The sequence below is a fragment of the Danio rerio genome, chromosome 21 (assembly GCF_049306965.1).
Source record: "Danio rerio strain Tuebingen ecotype United States chromosome 21, GRCz12tu, whole genome shotgun sequence".
NCBI classification, from domain to species: Eukaryota; Metazoa; Chordata; class Actinopteri; order Cypriniformes; family Danionidae; genus Danio; species Danio rerio.
This window is the reverse complement of record NC_133196.1, coordinates 7,584,620-7,592,500: the sequence shown is the minus strand read 5'-3', so window position 1 is coordinate 7,592,500 and position 7,881 is coordinate 7,584,620. Positions and strand designations below refer to the sequence as shown.

The following is a 7,881-nucleotide window of genomic DNA, read 5'->3' as shown; positions in this document are numbered from 1 at the left end:
ATCCATCAGATTTTTACAAACACAACTGCAGACAAACGGTCCAACAAGAACAAGATCAGAATTATTGCTCAAGAGATTTGAAGATTTCTCTATCAAATTTGTTTTGGATGTTAGAAAATGTTAGAAATTATCAGAATAGAAGCAAATAAATAATAAATTTCTATCATTTAGATCAGCAGATGTTAGAAAATTTACCAATATAATACTTGACAAAAGTCTTGTCGCCTATGCAAGTTTAAGGAACAACAAATAATAACTGGACTTATAGTTGATCATTTTATATCAGAAGTGGCTTATATGAAACGCAAAGGCCTCTAGATTACGCTTATTTCACCAAAATAAAATATGATCATGCCTTTTATTTTTAATGATTTAATTAGGAAAGTAAGGACTTGCTTAGACAAAAGTCTTGTCACTTAACAGAAATAATGTCCAGTATAGAATATAAAGTCATGCTGCAGTGAAAACAGAATGAATATTGTGTCTGACTCCATCGTGAGCTTGGAGGACTGCATCCATACATCTCTGCAATAACTCAAATCACTGATTAATAAAGTCATCTGGAATGGCAAAGAAAGCGTTCCTGCAGGACTCCCAGAGTTCATCAAGATTCTTTGGATTCATCTTCAACACCACCTCCTTCATTTTACCCCAGACATGCTCAATAATATTCATGTCTGGTGACTGGGCAGGCCAATCCTGGAACACCTTGACCTTCTTTGCTTTCAGGAGCTTTGATGTGGAGGCTGAAGTATGAGAAGGAGCGCTCTCCTGCTGAAGAAAATGCCTTCTCCTGTGGTTTGTAATGTAATGGGCAGCACAAATGTCTTAATACCGCAGGCTGTTGATGTTGCCATCCACTTTGCAGATCTCTCACATGCCCCTATACTGAATGTAACCCCAAACCATGATTTTTTTTCTTCATCAAACTTGACTGATTTCTGTGAGAATCTTGGGTTCATGAGGGTTCCAGTAGGTCTTCTGCAGTATTTGAGATGATTGGGATGCAGTTCAACAGATGATTCATTGAAAAAAAATAAAATAAAATAATCGATCTTCTGCCACTTTTCCAAATGATCAACTAAGAAGTCAAGTTATTATTTGCTGCTCTTACAACTGGGATCGACGACAAGACTTTAGTCAGGTAGTGTAGAAGCAAATACATAAACAAATGAATAAAAGTTCTTCATCAATTTTGTTTCAGATGTTAGACAATCAAATAGAATCAGACAAATAAATAATTAAAAGTACTTTATTACAAAATAACACTATAAATGATTCAGTGAACATCAGTTGATCTCAGAGAGTTTCATAAGAAATGTCCGAGGCTCATATAATTTGTTTTCCTCTTCATCTTATTACTGTCAAAAAGAAATCACATTATGCAGATCTGATTTGCGGTTCATTCAGATATGAATATTTAAACGAGATGATGAGGAGTATTTGTGTGAGTGAGCTGCCAGGAAAACATATTGTTGTGTTTGTGTGTGAGTGCGTGTGTGTGTGTGTTAGGCAGGGGACGATAACCGTTTTCATACCGTGGTTTGTAAAAGCCAAGGTTTTGAAACCGCCAACATTTTCTGCTATACCGCTCCTATGGTATGTGTTTTTGTGTTTGTTTTTTACAACAACAGTAAGATATCTCTAGCAGAAAAGATATCCAAAGATGTAGTTTTAAACTGTAAAGAAATCTGTGTTTTTAAAACTAACGAAGACAGCAGAAGTCAAGGATTTATTTAAATTATTTAGCCTGAGATGTTAACTGCTCCAAAGTATTTTAAAAGTTCCTCAAAATTAAATATATTTTGTTTAAAAGAGAAAATTTTTTTTTTTTTTTTTTTTTACCCAGACATTTAAAAAGAATATATTTTAGAGCAGTAATATTTTTACCCCAGGTTATCATACCGTCAGAATTATATAACAGCCCATGCCTAGTGTGTGTGTGGTAAATAAGGATATTCATTCATTCATTTTCCTTCGGCTTTATCCACAGCAGAACGAACCGCCACCTATCCAACATATGTTTTATATGTATTATATATGGCCCCATGATCACGCAGTGCACCCCCCCCTTTAACATCCGTTTAAATGCAACTGAGATACTGTTTTCTAGAAAGGGCAGAGTTTTGCTGTGTGAAGTGGAAGTTGTCGAGACCTTTATTTCAGTATGTTGATGTACTTCCAACTGAAACAGAATATTGCGAAGGGGGCGGAGCTTCCTTTTGTGTATGATTCCCTTATTGTAAACTAACAGCAAAAAGGGCGTGGTTACAAATATTGTGGCTAATGCAGTCAAAATGACCACCACTAAAAACGCAGAAACAACTGATCAGAGATTTCGAGTGAAGATTATCAAAGCAATTTCGTTTTACAGTGGATTGAATAGCAAGGATTAATTCACCTAAAGAATAACAATGTGCAAAATAAACATTGTAAATCTGGATTTCACGCTGACTTTACAGTGTCAAGACTTTAAATGAGAAGCATACACTCAAAAAACTAAAATCATAACTGGGTTGTTATAACCCAGCGCTGAGTCAAATATGAACAAACTTATCCATTGCGATAAAGGTGTAATTTCCATTTCACTACAAAATAAACTCAACACTGCATTTGAGCCTGTATTTTTTACCTTCTCACGTCTCTGTTTGTTAACCCTGCTCTGAAAGCCTTGATCTTTATGCTAGACACAACTGGACTCCTCTACCGTCTGACTGCGTGCATTGTACCCATAATGCTTTTGTCACTATAGGGTTTTATTCAAACTCTGCATGCCGGCATTTCTCATTGAGGCCAGAAACTCAGCAATGAATGCTAAACTCATTCAAATTCACTGGGTTTCTGTTCAGTCTGAAAGTAACGCTGATCCCGGGTCAATCACTCAGCAGACAAATAAAAGCTGTTTACAGCATGACTCATGGTAGACAAACATCTACCGCTTTACCTCTTAGTTTTTGATGGTGGAATCTGGGATTAGATATTTATTTTTATAATGTAGATTATATATTGGGCATTTATTGGTATTGGTATATCCAAAAAAAATCTTTCTCTCGTTCCTTCTTTCTTTTCATCATTTCTATTCATGATTATGTATTTTAAATGACCTCATTACAGTCAAGCAGGCCCGGATTGGCTAATCGGGAGAACCGGGAGAATTCCCAGTGGGCTGGTCCGTTTTTTGGCTGCGAGGGCCGGTGTCCCTAGCTGCTTGCACTCTCAGCAGTTGCACTTTTTTCATATATTTGTTTATTTGACCATAACCTCACTCTTTTTATTCATTATTTTGCCGCAGCTCCGCTCTTTTTATTTATTTTCTGCCAGCCCTGTGAGCAAAATGCTGCCCGCGGGCTGCTCCTCATTCCACCCCAAACATCGGCACCTTAGTGAATATTAATTCATATTAATGAATACTACACCTGCTCATTGAAAATCAGATCATTCACTACATTAATAAATCTGACATAACTTGATCAGAAATCTAAAAAGTGGAGAAAAAGAGTAGGGTAAAAAAAGATTAGACTTCAATAGCAGCAGATAACAGTGTATTGCTTAACAGCGCCGTCGTGGTCTAGTGGTTAGCACGTTACGTTACAACCCCGCCGACCCGAAATTGAACCTCACCAGAGTATAATGTATTTTTTTTCATTTTCAGTGTTGAGACATAAAATACTGTTTGGGTTTTACTTATGTAGGGGTAAATTTTTTGTGTGTGTGTGACGACCGTTACAAAGGACCGGATATCTATGAAGAATTAATGTTCTCATATTTATGAAAAACATTTGAAGTTTTAAAGCAGCTGTGTCCTTGAAAAAGACGTGTTAGTGTCATTTGAAACTGAATTGGAAATGACATTATTTTAATATAGTCAGTCGTCGACTGAGGTGGGCCGGTCTAAGGGTGCTTTCAAACCTACACTTTTGTTTCGGAACGTATCTCGTTTGCCCAGTTAGCGCGGTTCGTTTGGCATATGTGAACAGGGCAATCGCGCTCTGTTCCGCCCCAAAGTAATCGCTCCGAGATCGCTTGAATGAGGTGGTCTCGGCTCGATTGAAACGAACCCTGGAGCGGTTCGATTGCAGTGAGAAAGCGATCCGATCCGAGCGCGGTTATATCACAGTGTTTTATGGATATGTAATAGGCTTACAGCTATATGAAGAGAGAATTATGAGTAGGGCGGGAAGTTTCGCGAGTCTCCGGATGCCAGCAAACGAGTGATGATCTCCGGGTAATCTCGCGTCTCTCTCCCAGTCCACAAATAAGCATCGTCGCGCACCCTCCTCACCCCTCCCCACCGCGTCTCTCCTCAGACACGTCACGCGCGCGCACCCTGTCAATCACCACCAAACCACCACCTCTCCTGACAGCTGAGCGGGACGCTGCAAAATAAACCCTGACACTCTGACCAATGTAAGGAGAGTTTACTCGCACGTGACTTGTTTTAGCTCTTTTGGTCCGATTAGAAACTTTGCAGTGTGAAAGTGAACCGCTCCAAGAGCAAAGAGCAACAATGTAACAATTTTAATCTCTGTTTCGGAACAACTGAATCGATTCACAGGTGTGAAAGCACCCTAAGACTTGAAACTCCAGAGCTAAAAAGGAGTCCCACTCCGGCCCTGCAGTCAAGGTAAAACAACATTCAGTGCATTCTGTAAATTAAAGCCTGTTCAGAGCGCTTCACTTTTTCCACATTTCTTTATGTTACAGCCTTATTCGAAAATGGATTAAATAAATTTTATTCAATTCAACACACAATATCCATTAATGATAATGTGAAAAAAAGTTTTTGAATATGTTGCAAATTTATTACAAATAAATAACCTGAAAAATCGTAAAAATCACTCTAAATTGAGCTCAGGTACATTCTGTTTCCACTGATCATTCCTGACATGTTTCAATATCTTAATTGGAGTTCAACTGTGGTAAATTACCTGTGGAATTTGCCAAAAGGCATCTGAAGGACTCTCAGACCATAATAAACCAAATTCTCTGGTCTGATGAAGCTAAAAATGAACTCTTTGGAGTGAATGCCAGGCATTAGTGTTTGGAGAAAACCAGGCAACGCTGATCACCAGGCTAATACCATCTACTACAGTGAAGCATGGTGGTGGCAGCATCATGCTGTGGGTATGTTTTTCAGCAGGAGGAACTGGAAGACTAGGCAGGATAGAGGGAAAGATGAATGCAGAATACATCCTGAATGAAAACCTGCTTCAGAATGCTCTTGACCTCAGACTGGGGTAACGGTTCATCTTCCAGCAGGACAATGACCCAAAGCACACCGCCTAAATATTAATGGCTTCACAAAAACTCGGTGAAGGTCATTGAGTGGCCCAGCCAGAGCCCGAACCTAAATCCTATTGAACATCTCAATGGAGATCTGAAAATGGCTGTACACCATTGCTTTCCATCCAACCTGATAGAGCTTGGGAGGTACTGCATAGAGGAATGGGCAAAAATTCCCAGAGACTGGTGTGCCAAGCTTGTGGCATCAGATTTGAAAAGACTTGAGGCTGTAATTGCTGCCAAAGGTGCATCAACAAAGTATTGAGCAAAGGCTGTGAATACTGATGTACATGTGATTATTCAGGTTTTTTATTTTTAATAAATTTGCAACAATTTCAAATAGATTACCACAGTACATATCTAGTTTGTTGGTGTTTTGCTCAAATACTTCTAATACCAGATCAGCAGATATGCTCTTACTTAAGATGTCATGATTACACACAGAGTTAGGTCGATCTGCATTCTCTAATAATGCTCCACATTGTTGGAATGAGCTTTAAGATATACTACATATGAAATCTTTACTTTCTATTGCTATATTAAAAAAATATTTTTTTATTAAAGACTTTTAATTTAGAACAGTGCATGTTTTAACCACTAATTATGGGCAGTAATTTTTGTGTGTTTAATTTTATGTTTTGTGATATGTATTTTTGTAACTGGCTGTCTTGACCAGGACTCCCTGGTAGAAGAGATATTTTATCTCAATGGGACATTCCTGGTTTAACAATTAATTAATTAAATAAATAAAAAAATATTAAGTCCATTATTTATATTAATATTATTATTATTTTACATGTGCATGCATACATTTTTATGGAGGTAGATGATTAAATATTCAATAAAAGTAATCAATAAATAACTAAATGAAATTAAATAAAAAAATAAAATATAATGAGAGAAATAAATTATTAGATATAATATGAAATAAATATTAATTTAAAATAAAAAATATCAATTATAATAAATAATTTAAATAAATTCAGATCATATGACATAAACAGAATTAAAAAGACAATAAAAACTAAAACAAGACAACGATAAATTAAAATAAAATAAATTTAATTAACTAATATCCTGTATTGTTTAAATAAAAAAACTTAAAAATAGAAACTAAATTAAATAATTAAAATATATTATAATTTAAATGACTTATATTATTAATAAAATTATTAACGAAATTGTAATTAAAATAATAAACAAACACTAAATTTACAATTAAAATTACAATAAATGTAATAAATAAACAAAATTAAAATAAAATAAAATAAAATAAAATAAAATAAAATAAAATAAAATAAAATTAAATAAAATTAAATAAAATAAAATTAAATTAAATTAAATTAAATTAAATTAAATTAAAAATCTCTGAGTTTTGAATTCAACCAAAGCAACTGCCAGTTATTATTTCTAGATAAACTTGCTCCAAAACTACACATTTTTAACTAAATAAACAGTAACTGCCCACTCTGTGTCATCCAGACAGTCTCTTCCTGACCTAAATGGGACCAGCCTGTTTTTTGTCAAACAGTGATGAACTTTTTTTTTTTGTTCGTCTCCTGTTCCTTATTTTTCCTCCCAGAAGCTCAGCTAATGATTTCATCTGGATCAGTGCAGTGAAATGAAGCAGCAGCTCTCAGCTTCACGATTTATTACTGAATAATATCTGCCAGAAAAATATCCTGAAGTACAGCACAACGCCTACAGATGGAGCATGTCTCAAACACACACACACACACACACACACACACACACACACACACACACACACACACACACACACACACACACAGACACACAAAGAGCGTAAAGCTTCTTCAACAATGGCTTTAATAGAGAATTACAGGAGCAGACCATATGCTGACCAGATTAAAGCGGGAAAACACCAAGCAAGTTCATTCTCTATGCATAAAATACAGGACAAACTATAAGTGTGCACATACAGTCATGGTCATGATTACTGGCACCCTTGGTAAATAGGAGCAGGTTGTGAACATAAATTTGTATTGTTTATATTTTTATATTCAATTTCAAATAACTACAAAATTTGAACCATTTATTTAAATAAATCAAGTGAAAATGCCTCATTGTGAATTTTATACATTGGTGAAAAGTATTGGCACCTTTTTATTCCATACTTTTTGCGACTATACAGACACGCTTCCTCTTTCAGGTCTTGTTATTGCTCTATTTATTTATTTTTGCCACAGTTTTCAATGCTTTGCCTTTTGGCTTACAAACATTTTGCTTTCACTCATTGCGCTGGATAAATAACACATTAAATTTGACCATTGTGCTTCATTCATTCATTTTCATTTATGGTTATCTTTATAAATCCGGGGTCGCCACAGCGGAGTGAACTGCCAACTTATCCAGCATACGTTTTACACTGCGGATGCCCTTCCAGCTGCAACCCAACACTGGGAAACACTGTGTGTGACTCTAAATCCATGAGCTGAGATGAGGAAACTCTTCCACGTGAATAAATATCCAATCCCTATGCTCTAAAGTTAAGGGGCGCTTGACCATCATTCCACACTTTTACATTGCGAGCAGCGGTGAAGTGAGGCTGTTGCCGAAGTACAAGGAAGCGCCGGC

General features: G+C 36.1%; 1 protein-coding gene across 44 annotated transcripts in view; it reads right to left on the bottom strand.

The window, feature by feature from the left end:
* Positions 1-7,881, bottom strand: part of fnbp1b (formin binding protein 1b) — a 175,508-nt gene that overhangs the window by 59,546 nt on the left and 108,081 nt on the right. The window lies entirely within an intron of this gene.